The sequence below is a fragment of the Aulostomus chinensis genome, chromosome 12 (genome assembly GCF_037954235.1).
Source record: "Aulostomus chinensis isolate RoL2024-O1b breed Wild chromosome 12, RoL_Achi_v1.0, whole genome shotgun sequence".
Lineage (NCBI taxonomy): Eukaryota > Metazoa > Chordata > Actinopteri > Syngnathiformes > Aulostomidae > Aulostomus > Aulostomus chinensis.
Window position 1 is genome coordinate 7,819,434 of NC_141331.1, and position 21,801 is coordinate 7,841,234.

At 39.4% G+C, this 21,801-nt stretch overlaps 1 protein-coding gene across 2 annotated transcripts in view; it reads right to left on the minus strand.

Moving 5' to 3' along the window:
- Nucleotides 1–21,801, minus strand: part of epha3 (eph receptor A3) — a 218,958-nt gene that overhangs the window by 186,130 nt on the left and 11,027 nt on the right. The gene's annotated exons all lie outside the window — the stretch shown is intronic.

Below are 21,801 nucleotides of genomic sequence, written 5' to 3' on the forward strand. Positions count from 1 at the left end.
GTTGTCCAATAAAGCAGCGGGACCTCAAGACTGGATCCGGCCAGTATCCTGGCAACAGGCTCCACACCCCCACCCCGAACCATGCAAGCACCAGTCTGGTGTCGATTGAGACTGCAGGGCTCCATTCTCCTTTCATCAGCTTTTATTCATCTGTTCCTATAACTTGGCCCAGATGAATTAACCTGAACAATGGAAGCAGGGGGTCAGTAAACCATTCACATCAGTAACACAAAGAACAATTAAACACAATGTTCAGTTTCCTCTATTTTTGAGAGCAAACAACAATAATTTATACCTCGTGAAAAAAAAATGTGTACGGCTGTAAACGTGTATTCCACATTCGACATGCTCTACACACAAGATCATAGTATATCTATATAATGTTTTTAATACCCGGAAATAAAAACATGACCTACTAAAAGTCCCCATTCAGTAATTCGAGACTTAAATGTCACTAAACTTTTTGGCAAGATAGTCCAAACTAACCAAAATGCTCAACTGATAGGTTTTCAAGCTATGCACGTTGGAATGCAATAATGTCAAGTGAAATACAAAGTGATTTCAAATGAAGAGGAGTCAGCGACTTCAGGATTACATGCTTAGTCGAATTCAATAAACCCGTGTGTACTGTAATAGGAAACCACAGAAAAATCCATTCCGACCTCCCCATCTGATAAAAATGTCTGCTCGCATGCTCAGCAGGACTCTGGTTAAATCTATTAAAATCCTTTATTCTTCCACTAATTACAAAATAATATCGTGAATAAACAAGAGCAATAACAGACGGTGGTAAGTCATCTTGCAACCAATCGAACATTTATTGAAATGAGAAACAGGCTGAGGAGCAAATGCATTCGTTTCAATGATAGTTTCACATGCAAAGCCAGTGGGAGACTCATGAGAGGCGTAAAAAAATGCTGATTTACAATAAAGCAATCTTCATCCTTGTTATGAGGAGTAGTTATGAGGGAACTTAGAGAATACTACGTCAAGACTAGACACTATTTAGCTTGTACAATAGTTGACTGGGTGGGTTACCTTGATATGTATTTATTTATTCATACGTTTTATAAACAAGGATTTGCAAAGTGTGTGGATGAAATAAAGAATCAGGAATCTAAAAAAAAAAAATAAAACAACGAGGATTATTTCAGGCATTGTCTGCTGAACTAGCCTGAAGAAAGCAATGCATTTTTAGCTCTGCCAAGAAGGCAGAGGCAGACTGGAGTAAGCCCACTCCCCGGACAAAGGGGAGTGAAGGAGGTTGTGTTTTCACCAACATTAGCTGGCTGGGCCATCTGTCTCTTATCAGGATTAGACACAAACTACCAGGCCAGTTTTTCCGCTGTGCTATAAAATCGACCTATACTAAGTTCTGATCAGTTTCCAATGACACTGTCAGAAAGAAATTAATTAACTACATGTTTATGATTGAGGTTATAGTTTGTGGTGTTTGTTTCTCCCTTATTACCTCCACTGAGGGGCCCTTGAGCAACACTTGTAACCCCAACTGTTACGTGGTGTGAGGAGTAACTGGATGAATGTGATCAGCGTACAACAACCAAAATAAGGCATAAATGAGAGGTGTTTTTAATACTTTGGGAACAAAAACACCTTAATAAATACCAGTACCATCCTACAACCTTAACCATTAACACTGATGTATTTTTGGTTAAATGCTTGGAATCTGTGGTTAACCCTAGCGTAATATAATTTTGCCCTTTTCTTTGGGATAAAATATGTTAGTTAAGACCGCACTCATGAACATCAAAGCATTTTTTAACACATCGTAAAAATGACAGTTGCTAAAAAGAAGCTAAACAAGACTATGGAGGTTGTCGTGGACATTAAACGTCATCACAATGTAGACAGAAGAAGAGCAAAGTTAGTGGTTGTTGAACACATGTTAGGTGTAGTTTGTTCATATCCTAGCAGTAGCTTTGTACTTTTTTTTTGCAATGACAAACAATCCACTGTTTGGGGAACCACAGTGTTGCCAACTTCCAGGTTGGCCTACAAAAATATCTCATCCATGCAGTAATCCATAACTTTTCTGAGTGTATACCAAGATCTCCTTAAAAGTAAAATTCATAGAGACATACTGGATTGGATTACAGTATATAGGTTTAGCATGTTTCTCCAATCCCAGTATTCCTGAGATGTCACAAGATGATGAGCAAGACACAACAGTTAAAGTAGTAAACACTTCACTTCTATAACCAAGTTGCTCCCTCTCTGTCTTGCAGCCTCCTGGAGCTCCCGGTGAGCCACTAAACAGAACACCGCAGAGAATGTTCCATACATGCAATCCAATAGATCTACAGCCTGCATTGATTTGAGCTGATATCAATTTCTGTAGAATTGGCATAAGATACAGTTGTGATGGATTTGCTGTGAAGGCGAAGGTGAAGTGGTGTAACTCGTATTCCTTTAGTCGATCGTTATTTTCCCCAGCTGTTTTTTTTCCCCCCTTTCTTGTCATTTTTATTTCATTTGATAGTGAGAGTAGAGATAGGGTCAGGGAGAGCTGTGAGAAAGAGATAACATGCAACAATGGTCTACAGTCAGAACTGAAGTGGAGACGTTGCGATTATTGATATGTTATCAGACACTGGACTCTCGGTGTGATTTTTTTTTTAACGTCAGTGATGCAACAATAACTCTTCTTGAGCAGTAGAGAGAGTCTTTTGTGATCGTGTCTGTGAGCTGGGCCGCTTTTATACAGTCTTGCCATGAGACGCAGTTTTCCCTGCTTAACCTAGACAGTCAAGTGAGGTCACTGGCAGAGCAGCACGAAGGAACTGGGCTCTAAACCCTCCCTGATTAACCTGAATTATCCATCCTGTGTATAATGACACGAATGACTGGTATGTGCCATTTGGTTCACACAGTCTTTAAACAATGTCAGAAAAAAAGTCAATTTATTGTATTTGAAACCACACACGTCCTTGTAATTAGAACTATGGGATGATGATTTAATTAGGTAATTTAGCTCAGTTAGCTCTGGTGTACATCAACTAAATGAACTTGTGTATCTTCAGCACTCTGATGACGGCTCTGTGCGTCAACATATTCCATTGTGGTGTGAGCCAAATAAACAACTGAAATGTGAACTTGGACATTTGAGACCCTATTTTGGAACACTGGTGTTTGGGTTTAGCACTCTACTGAGATTCTCAATGTTGATGTGCAACCTCATCTCTCAACACCTGGATAATGTAAAAAGGGAGTGCGTTACTCATACACTTTAATTTGCCCTTGGCGTTCTGCGCATGTTCCGTTGGACCCGCTGTGGTATTTAACCTGAAGGTCGAGCAGTGCACAGTCCTCAAGCCAAGTGCTAAGGTGAAAACAGACTCAAAAAATTGGCCATTTTGAATTCATATCCAACGCCGCTTGGTAACTTGTTTAGTATGTGGTGAAACTGGCTGTAGAGGGCACACTGCCACCTACTGTCCTGAAAGACAACAAACTTCCATCAGTAAATCTCTTTTCTATCCGGTTCTTCTATCCTGAATGACAATAGTCCAATTTAATGGCCTAATAAAGCTGGTGTGTGTGCACACGCGTGCATTCCCCCAGGAGAAGTTACCAAATCTGCCTAAAGACTGTGATTTTCTCCTCTGTATTCCAAATATTTGCACTCCCTGCATCTGATAATGACGACTATGTTCTCCCAGTTTTTGCAGATTGCTGAGAATAGGTGTTTGTGACTATGAGTGTGTAATATGGGGGGGTTGTGTGTGTGTGTCCATGCAAGCCCTAGTAATTGGGCCAGCTTTGCTCTCCCTGGGAGCCCCTGGAGGTAGAAGAACTCAACACGCCGTTGCATCCTCCTCACTCCTTTTTTTCATTTCGTCACACACCTTCTTTTCACACCACAAGTGTTTATACCTGTGTGTGTACTGTTTGTGTATTGTTTGTGCGTGCACATTCAAGTGTATGGTTTTGAGTTTTCGAATGCCCGGTGTGCCCTCATGCATGTGTGTGTGTGTGTGTGTGTGTGTGTGTGTGTGTGTGTGTGTGTGTGTGGGCTTGTATTTCTGTGTGTTTCTCATAATGAAGCCATATGGCCTGTCTGTTAGTATGCGAGCTGCCAGCTCTGGGAGCTGTGACGCTGGCAAAGAGCACTGAGATGAGACGTGAATGGCATACTTCTGCTCTTTTCGTCTTTCTTTTCTTGTCTTCATTCCTCCTCTCATCTCTTCTTCTCCTCTGTCATTTATATTCTTTTCCTCACTGCTCCCCCCTCTGTCCTCCTGTTCTCTTCCTTTCCTTTCATCTCCTCATACTCTCTACTTTCTTTTCACTCGTGCCCATCTGTGTCAATCTTTTTACTCCTCTTCCTACTTTCCTATCAATTGTCTTTCACTTCCTTGTCTCCTCTCCTCTCCTCTCTTCTCCACATTAGTCCCTGTTATTTCCACTTTTCACTCCCTCTTCTTGCAAAAGGATTAACTGGTGTGAAACGATCCATTTCCACATTTTCGTGTGAAGCACGGAGGGGAGACTGTGGCCTGACCTAAATTTACATGTTAGGGAGGGAATCTAGATGACAGAAAGAGGAGGAGGGAGAGAGAGGAAGAACAAGAGATGAGGAGGGGGCATCTCTGTCCATCAGGGGCTTTCTTTGGACAGGAAGAACAAATTATCTATGTCTCTCTTCAGATGAGTGACTTTAGAAGTAGTAATTATGATTCTCAATTATGTCTGTAATTCAATTTTCTGTCTTTGATGATTATAATTTTGTACTGAATTTAGGAATAATCTTGTAGAGCTCAAGCTAGACAACACAGGAAGCAAATTATGAATCAATCGTGATTTACACTTAAAAAAAATTGGAATCCGTAGTGTTGTTTAGGTTGACTCTTGTGCAGAGTACATTTCTTTACATAAATTAAATACAGAGGAAATATATATATATATATAAATAGTATGTATGTATATATATCGTATATATGTATATGTGTAGTATCTACATATCAGTTCCTACTATAAATATAAAATAAAAGAGGTAATCTTTGAAAAATACCATGTGCAAGTAAGCATAATATATATATATATATATATATATATATATATATATATATATATTATGCTTACTTGCATCATATATATATATATATATATATATATATTATGCTTACTTGCACATGGTATTTTTCAAAGATTACCTCTTTTATTTTCCTGAATATTCATCTGTTTTATTATTGAAACATTTATAGTAGGAACTGGTATGTAGAATAAAAGTTCAAAATTCCAACTCTATAAGGATAAGAAGGATTAAAAATGATAGCTGTTACAAGTCACCTTCATGAATAAAAAACTGTTGTATTCAAATATTATTTTAGTGTTGTATTCTGTCCAATTGCATAATAAAGTTGCATCCCACTGTGGCGATACAGACACATAAATCAAAGTTTTTTGTTTGTTTTTTAATTCTACTTTTTTTTTTAGTGTTTAGGCCGTCATTGGCTTAAAAATAGTAACATTTAGTGACTTTACAAACTAGCTAGATCACAAGTACCAAATTAAGCATTGCAATAAAACAGTACATTTAATATATATTTATTGTAAATTTTCAAAGACATTTGCTTTTTGTTTCATTTTTACCCTCCCTGACCTATAAAACCATTAAAAATGTCCAACGTTGTTATTCTTTAAATTTTTGATAATTTTGCGCTAACTCTGGTGTTTTTAAGTTGCAGCGAGGTGATCGCATTATATCCACAGCTGAACTTTATCTGATTAACTTTCTGGGAATTTAATCAAGTTGTTCAAATTTAAACAGGAGACATTTGATTTACAGCTGCTAAATTGTAGTCTTCATTTTTTTTTTTTATTAGAAAATCCAATTGAGGTCATATTCTGTATCACACTTTTGTGTGCATAGAGGGGTTAAAATGTGATGGATTTACATTTTATTTTGATAATATATAAAGAATAATACAGTAAAATAACTTTTTTTCCCAGGAACTAACTCTTAGATTGCCTATCTGTTCATCTAAGGCTCTCCCTCTTTCTCTATTTTTGTCTGCCATGTTTCCTCCGCAGAGAGCAGAGGAGGTAGACTCCTTCCGCATGCATGGGTGTGAGGAGAAGATTCAATACCCCTTCACTTGCTAAGACACACACGGACAGCTCAGTTTTGTGAGAAAAACACTCACGCAACGGCAGGAAACAGTTCCAGGGTCTTAGCTACAGGGAGGGAGCCCCCTACTCTGTGTGTGTGTGTGTGTGTGTGTGTGTGTGTGTGTGTGTGTGTGTGTGTGTGTGTGTGTGTGTGTATGTTCTGGCTATGTGTTAATATGACACTGTGTATCCATGCACGTGCTGCTCCAGCATGGTGGCATGGGTTAGGCCTCTGTGTTTGCCAGTGTTCCCGTATGTGGGATGGCAGCAGCTTGCGTGATCAGAACAAAGCAAGAGAGCATGACAGAAAATCCCTCAATGCCCGGCCTTTAAAAAATGCAGGAGGCCAACGCACGCAGAAGCAAGTAAGGTAAATGTATAAATTATGGACCAAAAAAGTCTGCTTCAAAAAGAAGGAGAGATCCCCCACATGAGGTGGCAAACTTTATTGCATGTGAAGAGAGAGAAGCTGCAGCTGCTGGGTGTTCCTGCTCGCTGTCCTGCTAAATAATGAGCCAGCACCTTTCTAATAAGTGGACCGTGCAGCGCTCCACTGGCGAAGGTTTGGCGGCGAGCCAGGGTCGCGGCCGTACAGACTGGCCTACAAAAAAACTTTAATGATAAAAGATATTTTCACTTCCTGCATTTACTAACATTTTAGTACCTAAGATTAAACCCATAAATATATATATATAATTTACCAAACAATGATCAGAAATTAAAATAGACATAATTCAGTCGTAATTCCATTTTAGAAAACTAAATGTTGCCCCCAATTTTTTTTTACAATTTTCAAATCTAAGATTATTCTAATTTGTTGTTCATCATTTGTCTCATGTCTTTTTAATTTTTTTCCCTTTATTTAAAAATATATATATCATAAAATATAGCGTCACTTATTCAGAAGTTCAGCATTACTGAGTCCAATTGTGGCCTAGTTTAACTAAGTTTAACACAATCAAAGCATTAAAATAAATCATTTTCCACCAGAGAAAGTGAAGAATATTGTGGTAGTTAATTACAGGACGATTTCCCACAATCTGTCAGCGGCAGCATTTTTTAAACATCTTTTTATTTATTTTTTTTTCTAAAGTGTTGACTGACTGTTCCATTATGAAGCTACGCTAACAAGTTAATTCATCGCCTACTCATTTAGTTTTAGTTCACCGCAAGGATGGGGGCAGTATTTAAATTTCTGTCTCTGAATCAAATAAGCATGTTGTCATGCTGTTACTTTTATTTATATTGAAATAGATTTTACAAAATAGGTTATACCACTTTTGTAACTGCTCTGGATTGCTCCATCTCAGTGACTATTTCTAGCGATTTACTCTTTTTTAATACTGTGTGAGTTTTCCATGTGTTTTAAAACGTTTCAACCTGTACAGGGACAATAACAAAGGGTAGGCTTTATGAAAGGTCCACAGGGACGAGAAGCCATTTTTTTGTATTTTAATTTAGGTCAGTGATTCAAACGTATTAATGCGAATAGCTGTGACTCAAAGAGTTCCGAAGATCTTTAAGTGAATGTCAGTATTTTGTCCATTATCATATTTTAGCTTATTTCAATAGCCCACGTATGATTAACTATAACGTGAATTTTTAGTTTATTCGTCATCTGCAATTTATAAAATTAATTTGTATTTTTTTATTCTAATTTTAAAATATCAATATCATGCTAAGCATTGGAGTTTTAGTGGTGTGCTTAATGTTTATAAATTCTGTAAAAGAGTGCTGTTCTGAAGTCACCTCATAGAAACACGAGTTCATGTCAGACTACCAAATGATGCAGCTGCTTGCCTTTTAAGCACTCAGTGCCAGTGTGTTCTTTTGTGTAAATGTACAACTAGCGCATGTGTCTGTGTGAATAGTGCGCATGTGCGTTGGACAAGCTTCCTGGAGTCCTCTTTAGATTGTGCACCAAAGCAGGACTAACACGTCAGTACACGAGTCAGTCCTTGCAGCATCATCGCTGGGCGTCTCCTAGCAGCAGCTCATGTGAAATAGAATTTTCATGATAACATACTGTATCAAACCAATCACATGAGGGGATGAGACGGCGCATGACGTCAACCTGAGTTAAACTTTTATTTGTGCGTCTCACTGCTAAATGAAAAGCACAAAAAAGAAGCATAGGAAAAGCTAAATTTATATCAAAAAATACCCTCTGAACAGAGAGAGAACATATAGAGATTTTGAATGTATTACATAAATATTACACATGAAATAGAGACAATACACATCAATAAAACACTGAGAACCCCTACATATATAAACAGGCACACGAGCTACTGTGTAACAACACGATGGAGCTCTCTGGAGTCAACGTGAGAGAAGCATCTCCTCTCAGTTGATATTCTAGTAAATGTTATGAGGGAGTGGAAGATCTCTGTCGGGCAATGACTCATGATTTTCAGCGTCATGTCTGAACTGCCCTCTGAAGCTGGACACAAGCTAATAAACACATCATAATTCAATCTTACATGTCAGTAAATAGAGTACAACAACTACTCTTTTACCTTTTTGTGGGTGCAAGTTGCAAAAAATATTTGTTTGATATAGGAAAGCTATTAAATTATTCAGGGATTATTTAATAATGCAGAGAAGTGAGGGGGAGACTCAAAACCACGGCAGTGAAAACTGCTTGCCCTGCCTGCCTGCCTGGAAGCTCTCGCCACAGATACAGGACAGCAGCATATGTATCACCCTGTTTATTTCTAATTGTCAGGCAAAACCAGAGACACAACCTCCATCTGAATTTCATTTTCATCCTTTGCATGCATCCCCCTCCTGACAAAAGTCAAGAAAATGTAAATTTACTTATTTTCCCTCTTTCCAGAAGTTGAAAGTTCCCTGGATGCACCAAGAATAGCACATTACCCTGTAACACTAAATGTATAACATGTGTTACAGTATGTGTTTGCGATACTCTCTGCTTCCTGTACATATCGGTTTGACAGACAGCACTATCATCAGAAAACAGCTGCGCTTGTCACCTAAACAGAGAAACTGGAAAAGTAGAACTGAAGCTGAGATGATATAACATCCACTCACGCTGACATGCACGCACACACACACACATAAATACACTTGTATAGGCAGTCTACTGGGCTGATCTGTTTAGGTGAGTCACCACTTCTTAAAGCAGCTGTGGGTGGCTATGGCACCAGCTTTAAATAGACAGAACAGAGTCTATCTTTAGAGAACCGAACAGAAAGAGCAAAGCGGAGAATAAGACAGCGAACATGGTGAAAATGAGAGAAAAATTGAGAGTTTGTTTGAGTTGTGCTGAGTGTGTCGTGCTGAGCTGGAGGGCTACGAATTATCTCACATCCGTCATGGAAGCCGGTTGCAGGGTCAAACTCAGTACTGTGGCGAATGGCCCTGTTATCACACAGCTTTAGATTCGCTGCAGTGCCTTTTGTCGAAGGCAGCAAAACAGGACTGGAAGACAACCAAAAATAGAGATGCCCAATTAGAACTGCTCCCAAAGCTTTGATGAAATTAGCAGTTAAAAGGGGCTTGCGTAACCCACCCTCTCAGACGACAAAATGTGCAGACAGCATATGCAATGCTTGTCCTATTTACTGGAAATGAGTCCTAGGTCGATTTTCTGGTGCTGTGGAAAAAATAATTACATAAACAACCTGCAGAAGGTAACTTCTTTTTGAGTTGTCCCCTTTTGTAAAATATATATTTTTGCCCACTATCGCTCTTGGTCCTGTGAGAGATTGTCTGCAGATATGCATTGTGGAGAAACTATATCCTCCACATCAGCAGCTTGCCTGCCAGCCTCAGGCGATACAGTGCACAGAAGGTGCTGCAGAGAGGGAGCTTCATCTGGCTACTTTATTTACAGCAGAGAGCATTTTTTTAATCCAGCTTCCTATAGTGACCAACATTGACAGACACAGCCAGCATTTGAAACTAATGAACAAGGTGTAGAATTAACACGTACGGAGATTTGAATAATCTAAATTATTAACAAGGTCTTTCATTAAATCTTAACTGATAAAAACAGTATCTGACCGAAGAAATGCATCAAAAAATGTCACCTGGTTTATCGTCCAATGAAACTGAGAAAAATGATGGAGTAGTGAAATGCGAATTGAAAAGAGACATTTGTCAAGATGGCCTTGTCAGCTTTGAAGCAAGTTTTGTAAAACCAAAAAATCATTTGCTTCTCTTGCTTCACAGCAGAAAATGATCTGTTTTCATGAGGTGATTCACTGTAAATATTGCATTCTTTGCCTTGTCTCTTGACCATCAGGTTTTCCTCGGGGGGTTTGATCACAAGCTAAAAGCTTGACTGCTGACAGACTGTCAAGAGCAGAGACATAAACATTCAAGATACTCTGGAAAACAATAAACTGGCTCTCATCAGTGCAGATTTTGCCCTGAATGAGGAACTTTCAAATTGGTTTGTAGTCATCCCTCCATCCCTCCATGCATTGGATTAAAATTCATAATCAGTAATTAAAATGTGTATTGCTACATTTTTTTAAAAGTCATTTATCATTGTAATGTTCAAAAAAAGAGTTGTGAGAAGCTTCCTGGTTTTTGCTCTATGACACATAATTGAAGTTCATTTCAATTTCCTGATCAAAACTGTGGGAGTCATTCTTATTTCTTTTTTAGCCCTGTTTTCATTATTATTATTATTATTATTATTAAATGTAATTCAATGTTTTGTAATTTTAAACTGTTACTTCATAATGAATGCTAAGCAATACCTTACCTGCCCATCAACTTACAATCATTGCGCCGAGCTAACTATCATTTATGCTGATGCACTCATACAGGAGAGAAAGGTATCTATCTTCTTGTCTGGCACTGGAGAAGATGTCAAAGAATCATATTTCCCAGAGAGTTGACATGTTCCTTTAAAGGTCAGTCCACCTTAAATGGGCCTGATCAGGTTCCAGTAGGCACCTCAGGCTGTCGATTCACTGCCCTTCATCCCTGTGGAGTGTTAACTTGAGGAATTTATCAAAGATGCTTTTGTTTCTTTTATTCATTGGGGTCCTGCTCCGGCTTTCAGGGCTGAATCTGTTTCAGTGTTGTAGGCCAGATTTTCACTTGACTACCAGTGCTCTCCTGGGAGTGTATGCGTTTGTGTGTCTGACCAATGATAAATGATGATAGAGTGGTGACTACCTGTTCCTGCCTTAGGAGGAGCTGAATTAGCCCATTCTGAATGTTGAGGTAAAATGGATGGAACCCTCTTTCTACACTCACTTGGTGGTTTCGATCGTTGAAAGACTGTTTTGTTCTTGTAGGTCTGACTGCTGTTGTGACTTGGGTTTTATCGTCCTGTATTTGCTTTATGCACCATACGCCAGTGAACACAGCCAACGAGCAGGATGATAGATGGATGCCTTTTCTGTTGGTTCTTTATGTAAAACTGAACTTCATGAATATTGAAAATGATGTGTTGTTTTAGTTGTACGTCGGCTTTCCACAGAGGAAGGGCGAGCATATAATCCCGTTATTCTTAACGCAGACTGGTAATATCAGTTTATCAGCGTATCTGATGTTGTTGGGTAAACAAGCATACAAATGAAACCCATCCATAAATCATTCAATTTGGCACGAATATGATAAGAAAACTGAGAAAAATGCCATGGGACAGGAGTGAGGACATATTATTGAAAGTGTTCAGGAGCTAAAGCACCTTATAAGCCTTTGCAAAAGATATTTCTGACCTAACATTTTCTAAAATAACTAAATATGTGAAAAACTGACCATTTTGTTGTTGCTAGCTAACCCTTCTCTGATGTTAATGAATATGTAATGTCAAAATATTTGACATTTCTTGCCATAAAAGGAAATGATGTCTCTGTATCTATGAGAATACACTTAAGGATTGTGTGTATCATCCAAAACTGCGGTCAAAATCTTTTTTTTCTTAAACAAAAGGTGATATGGTACAAAGGTCAGGCTTCTAAGTGAGAAGAAACCTTCCTTTCATCCTGCTGACTCATAGTGAGTGGACCTCAGAAGGTTATGACATTGTGACTAATAATCAACTCCTCTAAGGATAATACAAATGGGATTTTCACTTCTGGAACCACAATATTGAGCTCTATATGTTGGTCTTACACCTCTTATAACACCCCAGGCTGAATACTGGACAGACCACACAGAAGCCAAAGGCAAAGAGAGGAAGAGGGAAGCAGCCTGAAGACTATGGCAGTGGGTTTAGTGTTAGCTTCTGAGCAGACAGAGAGAGGCTGCGATTGTCGAGAGCTTCCTCTTCACTCTCACTAAGTAGTCAGATGGGGGCAGTGGGGTCTAGCAAGTTGAGAGGTGTGGGGGGGGGGGGCAGTGTGTGTATGTGTGTGTGTGGGGGGGGGGGGGGGAGCGCTACGGAGCTTGCCTAATCAGACAGGACAGTTCCTGCTTATTATAGAACCAAGCACGGATAATAAAATCTGAATCCAACGGCCAGCTGAGAGCCACAAGAGAACCTCCTCCTCTTCAATTAATAAAGTTATGGAGGCGCTTGACACTGAGGGAGATCAAATAACACCAGTTTGCGTGCAAATAATTACTTATGCCTGGTGGGAGACCACAGACATAACGACAGATTTAAATGAGTTTTAATGTTTTATCCGTAAAAATGCACACATCAGATGATTCAGTCAAGACATATGACCACACGCTTGGCATCTGCAGTGTGATGTCAAGAGTGGTGATTCCAGGGATTTGTGTGATCAAACATGACAAAACATGGAAGCAGACAGATAGTTGTCAGTTGGTTGCACTTATGCGTGCTATGTTTTGCACGGAAAAACAAAAAGGAAAATGTGGATGAACTCATGGATGGGAAGATTCAATTTTCAGCACAAGTTGGAGATGTGCCATAAATGTTTTATTGCTACTTTCATACAGGGCTAGTGAAAGCTTGTGCTACAGGCTAACCTGACAAGTTGATGATGCCAGTCAGCTCACTCTCATTGGCTATTGACAGCTTCTGCTTAACTGACTATGGACATATACAATTTGAAATCAATTAATCAGTGAGATTATTTTCTATGAACCCCTTACACCATAGGATTCAGGCAAACAAGTCCGAAACGCACACCCCCCCTCAGCATGGCCTAAATATTCAAGGCCAGCACGCAGGTGTACGTCACTGCAGCTTCAACTAACTGAACCACAGCCGCACCAACCCACTTTACCACGCCCCGCCAACTCACCAACTGTCACAGTCACCCACTTGAGTGAGCACAGTTAATTTCTTTCCATTAGTTTTCATGAAAGCAGAATGACAAATTTATGTTTTCACTGCTGTGAGCTGGTAGCAATCACGCAAACACCAAAAAAACCCAAACAGCAGAGACAAGCTGAGGAGAGAGTTGAGGACAACTGAGGAGGAAGAGGCAAAACTTTCTCCCTTACAAATTAAATTCATATTCAGCTTATTTCTTCTGAACAAATACATTCTGTCTGAAGCAATGCTGCCTTGAATTAGTTTGTCCCCTAAAGACAGAATGTGAGTGTTGAAAATATCTAACAAAGTTTCTTTTTGATTGGTTTATCCCAGGATAGTTTGTGTTCGCTCTGGCATGATTATGCTACAGTTGACATAAACTTAAATAACTTAGCTTAGCTTAAACCCAAGTTTTCATCATTTAAGACAACGAATTTGAACAACCATCTCCTCTTAAGCATTCACCACTCCACATTGTACCTCCTGATTTATTTCAATGGTCATTTTGAAGACAGTAAATTGTGTAGTATCGCAAGTATTTAATCAAGCCTAATTCATATACATAAAAATATATAAATAAAAAAAATATTCAGCACAGTTCAACAGCACCACAAATCAAAGCCTTCAAGATGAGCAATAAAACAAATCAACACCTCACAATTTCAATAAAGTGTAAATTTCTCATCATATTTTCTTACAAGTTCCTATAGCAGCAGTTGTATTAGTTTTATTATTCTACATCCAGCAGCAGCATGTAAGAAAGTTCTCTAAAACGAATAAGCAGTCAAAAAAAAAGGAAACTCATGTTTAAGGTATAACATAGCATATAAGCATTTATACTTTATCCCCACGGTCAACACAAAAGGGCATTAATTAAAGTAGTTCATTTGAATGAGATTTTTCAGGATCTCAAAACTGCTAACTAATCGTCGACAAAACTTCAAATGTGTAGATGTAGTATCCCAACAGCAGGGAGTTCAGGGGACACTGACAAAATTAATTAATATCATACAAATCGTTTACACAAATTTGAGAGCAGTCATTTGTAATTTTTAATGACCTTTTTTCCTCCGTACACCTGCAGGTATCTTAAGTGTTCAGATATCATGTATATCTGACCAAACAAGCTGCACTTGATGAAGTGTGCCATCTGTGCCTGCTGCCCCCACCTGTAGAGCTTGGTTCGCTCCTAACATATGTTTGGTCATTGCCGTCTGTATGTTGTCCTCATGAGTGTCCACTGACTTCATCCTTCTGCCACATATTCAACTGCTTGTTTGGCAGTGTATATCCATGCTTGTAAAAGGGACAGTAAGTATCATGTATTCAGGTACAGGTGTTAGAAAAGTTCAACTTAGAGCTGGTCGATAAACCGAATTAATTTGATTAATTCGATTTAATTTTTTCAATCGATATGAAAAAAATTAAATCTCAAAATGGAGTTTCATGTTTCAACCCGGTGCATGTAATACACACAGTCACCACAACACGCACATACATCGGGAGGACTGGCGCTGTTTCCTAAGCAGACTGCGGTCCGATCAAGAAGAAGAACATTGGCTTATGCTCATGCTTGTGCCTGACGGACAGGTAACACAGACACACCTGAAGGATGGAGGCGGCAGAAGTCACGGACACAGAGCACGATATTGTTCAAAAAAAGGGAAGCGTGACTTGGGTGGTATGGACATGGTTTGGATTTGCAAGGTCGGACTCGGAACAGACCGGCGTGTTGTGCAAACTTTGTAAAAAGATGGTGAAAACGAAGGGAAGTAGCACAACAAATCTTTTCCAGCACATCAAGCAACAGCACCTGCCAGAGTGGGAGCAATGTGTGAGGCGTTGCCTTACAAGCATTGACGCTAGCTCAATGATAAAACCTCCATCAAAATCACAGCCAAGTTTTGCTGCGGCGTTTTCCAAAGCTACGCCGTGTGACAAGTCAGGAAAGAGATGGAAGGACATTACTGATGCGGTGGCTTTTTATGTACTTTATTTAATTTAAAAAGTGATTATCTTTTAAAAATGTATTTGATGTTTTGAAATCAATAAAAATTCTATTTTTCGAATTATGTTTAAGTGTGTTTTTTTACACAGGAAAAAAATCGATTCAAATCGTGAATCGGATTTTAAAATGAAAAAATCAAGATTTAATTTTTTGGCTGTATCGCCCAGCCCAAGTTCAACTATTCAACATATTCCTGCTATGAAATTTAACAGACACTCTGACAAGTTCAAAGTTAAATCTCCAGCTGAGACATTATCAACATAATGAGAATCCGAACACACATAAAAAAAACTTGTACTTCATAAACATAATGCTTTCCCCAGCCCCTTACCCTAAGCCTTACAACTAAATGCCTGACCCTAACCATAGTCTAATTCTAACCCTGAGCCTAAAACCAAGTCTTGACCTTCAAAAAGCCCTTTGAAGATGTGAGCACTGGCTTAAAAGGTCCTCACTTTCCAAAAATATCGGAAGTATTCTGGTCCTCACTATGTAGCAATTACAAGAACACACATGCACACACACATCCCAGCTGACGTTGGGTGAGAGGCGGGGTTCACCCTGGACAGGTCACATGTCCATCACAGGGCCATCAGGAGCAATTAGGGGCTCAGTATCTTGCTCAAGGATTCTTGGACACGGTCACTGGGGAAAGTGAGGATCCAACCAGCAATCCTTGGTTGCTAGATGGCTACTCTACCACTGAGCCATGCCGCCTCTAAGTTGAAGAACAGAGATAAGTAAAAATATAAATCAAGGGCTACTTCAGGATCTGCGTGTGTTTGTGCATGTGTGTGTGTCTGTGTGTTAAGGCAGAGACTGTGGAGGCTGTTAATTACTGTAATAAAGTGTAAGACAGCGTTACAGCATCACGTCAGCCTTCAGGTGGAGGGAAATGATTTACATGAGGATATGATGGCATGATGAGGCTCATCAGGTAGAAACAGATGATTATGCTTTGAAAAGTATGTGTGAGACAACGACAGAGAGGGCATGGTGTGAATTAAATATCTTTCAGGGACACAAACCAGACTTAAGGCCAGTTAATTGGGGATGGCATTTGCAAATGGGAACAAACGTGGTGTCTTCAATGGTTAATTTTAGTGTCACTGGTGAAGGTTAGGCAAGTAGTGCTTCAAGTAAAAAAGAAAAGGCAAACCTAAGATGAAGGTGTTTAGTACAGTATTGTAATTCCATGTGGTACAAGTGTTTGCCCTCTACTCTCAAGTCAAACCTGCTGCCACAAGATAATAAACCACTCAAAGGTTGTAGGCCAACTCCTGAATAAACTCTATGAATCAGTCTACCATAATAATATGTTAAGGCTGGCCAACAACATCAAGGTCACTCAGGTCTGCTGACAGGCAGCTGTTGGTTGTACAAAGATTAAGACTGAAGCACAAGGGAAGCCGTGCCTTTGCAGATATAGCCCCAAAACAGTTGGAATGAGCTGTGTCTGCATGTTACAGGGTGTCCCTTCATTGGCTGTTTTTACAAAGTCTTAAAAACATACTTATATTCCTTGACTTTTTACTCTGTATGACATTTCAAATGCATTGTCTTTTGTCTAGTCCTTGTATTGTTTTATGTCTATTTATTTCTATCTTGACTACACAGGACACTAATCCACTGTTGAGCTTTGGTGAACCCTGCCTCTCGCCCAAAAGCCGCTGGGATAGGCTCCAGCCCCCCCCCCCCCCCCCCCCGACTCTTAACAGGATAAGCGGAAGAAAACTGATAGATGGATGGATGGTTTTATAGCATGGGTCTTATTCATGAAAAGTTCTTCTTCACAAGTTTGTTCTAATGCTCTTTAGTAATTTCTTAGCCCAAAATTTAGACTTACAAACAAGAAGCAATGCCTGGTGGCTATTTGTAACTCCTCCAAATGTCAGAAGCGAGAAGTTACAAACAACCACGGTTTTTTCCTGCCCTCTGTAAGTCTAAACTGAGGGATAGGAACAACTTTTGCTCATTTTATGAGTGAAGCATAATGTCTACAACCCCAACTATGTCCCGCACAGAGAATTGTTACCAATGAACAGTAGAGATAGGTTTCCATGTTTCTGTCGTGACTTTTGAGCAATCCATCCTACAACTACATAAGGAACAAATGCATGTTAAAAGACCGTGATTAATAATGTTTCATGATCCATCCATCCATCCATCCATCCATGGCATCTTTTCTCCTGGAGACAAGATGACATAAAAAAAAATTAGGCAAATCAAAAAGAGACATAATGACACAAGTAACAGTTGACTCTTGTCTTCCAGACTGCAGCTCTGCTTTTTTGTTTTCCAGAACCCTTCAGATCCCTCATAAATGAGATAAGATTTGAGGACACGATGGGTCAAAAAATGATTCGAGTCAACACATAATGTGAAGAGATCAGAGGAGACAACTCAAGATAAGTCACAATGAAATGAAATGAGACCAGAAGAAACAGCAAAAGGAATGTGCAGCCTCCCATAACAATGATGATCCCTACCTAAATTAGATGAAACAAGACAAACCACCGAAACAAAAATGATAAAAATGAAATACGACAAGCCAAGGTGACATCCTGAGAAATGAGATAACACAGGCAAAAGAAGTTGCTTAGTAACAAGCTGGAGGAGTCTGTGAGAAGCCTCCGAATCCTTATCAGCAAACTATGTCCTGTCCCCCTAATCACTGCAGATGTGATAACTGAATTATCCGTCTCCTCAGATGTTTAGATCTGATAGAAAAAATACACTTCCTCCTCTCCGGGGCACAATTCAACTCCAGTGAACTGCCACTATTTCCCAGCTTCACATCTGCAGCCCAGCTCTGATCATATCTCTACAGTTCAGCGGGAGGAACAAGAGGGATCACACGGAGTCAATTGTCTGTCGGGATGCATCGGTTAAAAGCCAACCGTGAAGGGCGATTGTTGTTGTCATGGCTCATGAGCCACACATACTTGACTCAAGGCAGAACAGTGGTAAATAGTCAGAAGATGTAAGTGATGTGTGAGAGTAAACATACTGTCAAGTACTTTAAAGCTCATATACGCACGAGTTGATCTTAAGTATACAGGCATAACATATCCACCAATGTCATATGAAAACACAGGAAGTCTATAAAAAGTCTTAAACATTTTGTTTTTTACCTTTCCATTTTTGAATTTCATCACTTTCCTATTATTAATTGTTAAATAATTTATCTGAAGCACTTTGGAGTTTACTTGTCTTGGGGATTGAACATCAATCAATCAAACTCATTATTTTATATTGACGTTGTGTCATGATACATCTGAGTTAGTATACTGTAAGTGACAGTACCAACAGGAAAGACTGCTCACATCATGAGATGATACTGAGAAGCAGGAATCAGCTGGTCTGAGTCAGGTGGCAGGGTTCAACTGCAGTTGGAGGCTGCCATGGTGATGCTTACTGAATAGTTCTCACTGGATGAGACAAGGGTTCAGCTGCTTCTTGATCTCTGGGTAATTACTCAGACGACAGCTGCTATCTGATATAATTTCTATTTATAAATGTATGTATTATTTGTTTGTACTGTCAAAAATGTTGGAAATACAGCAAGTTAAAAATACCCTCCTTATGGTTTCTCTTCTGAAAATCCTGATCTCACAAAACACCCCAAGGGAGAGATGGATTTGTTCTGTCATTCAGATCTCTCCCCAAATGTAACTATGTTATAAAATACCACATTAATATACCAAGATCTTGAGGAACACAGCATTAGAAAAGCTCACTCTAATCTTAGGACAACACAGTGAATCTTTGTTTCAGGTGATTATGCACTAATGAAAACATAATTATGAAGATTATATTGAATTTCTCCCAATAGATCCCTCTAAATCCAGCACACTGGTCCTTCAATGAAGCATGGATGATTAAAGAGTCCTGCAGGGAGAGGTTGTCAAACACTGCAGACAGTAAACCTTTCATCTGGGGGCAAGAGGGTGGTGATGTTTTGCCACACAGTGAACTGACGAGACCAGGACGAGACATGAAAGTGCATCAAAGCAAAAGTTTTGGAAGGACTAGATGAATTATACAGACAATTTAAATAGCGACATGAATTCAGAATAGGGTGAAAAACTAAAATATCATAGCTTTCTCAGGCTAATGCGGGCAATTAGACTCCCACACAAACATCATCAGCACACACACCTCAAACACACCTACAGTGACTCAGCTTTGCAACTCCAAAACTTCCTCCTTATTTCATGTCTTTCCCTGAAACCCTCCATCATTCTCTGCCCCCTTTGATCAGGAGCCCTCAGTAAACAGAGGCAGGATTTACATCAGTGGCGTCAAGCTGCTCTCATCGTTTTGCTGTGCCAAAGCTTTTTCTAACAGCAGAGCTTTTGAGGCACCCAACATGGAGGAGAATTACATCAGTTCTTAGGATGCAGCTTTCTGTCAGCTAGACTATGACTGAGACTCCAGGGTTGTAAATAATCCCTAAGTGCTCCGTATTTGACCTCCGACTGATTTGCTGGAAGTAAATCTCACTGCAGCGTGCAATCCGCTAATGAAAGTGTGAAAACAGTCTGGAGCAGCTGCAGTTCAGCATTTTATTTGTGTTTATTGCATATGTCAACAAAGCATACTTTCAGAAAACAATACATCACTAAATGCTGCTTTGTGAGTGGTGTTTATTGAAATGATGATCTTAAATAACACATTTGTCTGATGCAAATCAAACTGTTTTTCACTTTATCCAGTATGGCAGGCGGTTGTCAGTTGAAAGACTTAAAAAAATCAATTTAGTGATAAGGTAGAACTCTGTTTTTGTTGTTTTTAATGTTTTGTTTTTTTTAAATTAAAGTTATTACATCATAGACTCCACTGTAGCCTATGCCATTGTTACCATTTATGCGGTAAAAAAAAAAGAAAAGTAGAGGAATATAGTTGTCATATCATGAAAACTGATGGACATTAATATGTGGAAGAGAGTGACACTATTAGTGTTTGGTTACTACACATCTACTTGAGTTTTCAGGGCCTTTACAATCACCCAATGAGAAAAGGTGCATGGCTGCAAGCATTACAACAATATGGTGATAAAAATGAGTGAAAACTTGATATAAAAAAGGAAATGCTCAGCATTTCACCAGTATAACTCAGAATAAAATCACCCACAATGACATCATAAAGTATTTGGCCATTCTTGATCCACTTCTACCACAGATGTACCCCATTAATGAACACTGATTCAACAGACGTTCACCTAATGGAAGACTCCTAATAGAAACTGTACATGAACTACTGCTATATAAAGAATGATCAGAATGTCTTCTTAGTGAAGCAGATGGTTGCAATTCTGCCCGTGCTAACTAGCGCGGAGCGATTATGTTTGATGATAAGTTGCTTTTTGGTTGAAAGCCTATCATTAGGGCTTTAATTAAGGCAGTAGCCAGGCGGGTGACACCATCTACCACAGATTCCTTGTACCCATGGGAGAGGGGAGAGTCTCTGGCTGCTTCTCTTTCTCTCAGTGCCACAAGGTTCACATGTGTGCCGCATGAATCTCTTTCCTTTTGTGTAAGTAGCGGCACGCACACATTAGTACAGACACACGCACAGATGGCAGTGTCTTCTGGGGGCAAGCAGTGTCGCCTTGTGTGGTCAAGTGTCTAGACTAAGAGCATGCCCAGTGGCATTTATTAAGAAGGGGGCTGAGGAGAGGGCAAGGAAGACTGTTATGAGTAACAGCAGCCTTTCACTGTTGTTTGGACACATGGGCAGAGTCACTGCACGCTCCTTTGCTTGCTATTCCACAACAGCTATAAACACACTATGACTAGCTAGGATGTTTATTTCCTCTGCAGACACATTTCATGTCTCACACATTAGTCATGTTTCCTTCAGTGTGTTTTTTTGAATAAACATTTTAGAAAAGTTTGATGGAGACAACAGAATCTATAAAAAAAAATCCCTTAAGATTGTTTTTTAAGTTAAGTTTCTGCCTTTTACTGAAAAGGACGAATACGTAAAATGGGAGATGAAAACACCTTCCTGCATAGTCCCAATTTTTGTTTTCCACTCCAGCCAGCATACAACTTGGCAAATACTAGCTGAACTGAAGAACAGTTACCATGAAAGCAATTTTGTGAGACCTCTATGTATTTTCACTGTATGGCCAAGATGATGACAACTTCTTCGTCCAGTTTGTTAGGTACAGCCATGCGTACTTTGGCCAATACTGCCATTTTCCTCAAAGCTGCTGGTGTGCCAAGCCCCGTTCTGACTGTGTGATACACAGCAGGAATTGACTCCATGGTAACACCTTTGATTTCATTACTAGATGCTCGGAGCTCTTTCGCTCAAGATGAGGATCATAGACTCACACTCTCCCCAATCAAGGGTCTGAGAACAGACAATGTCACACCATCTACAGATTGTAAGGCCTTCGAGGAAACACATAATTTGTCATTTCAGGCTTGATAAT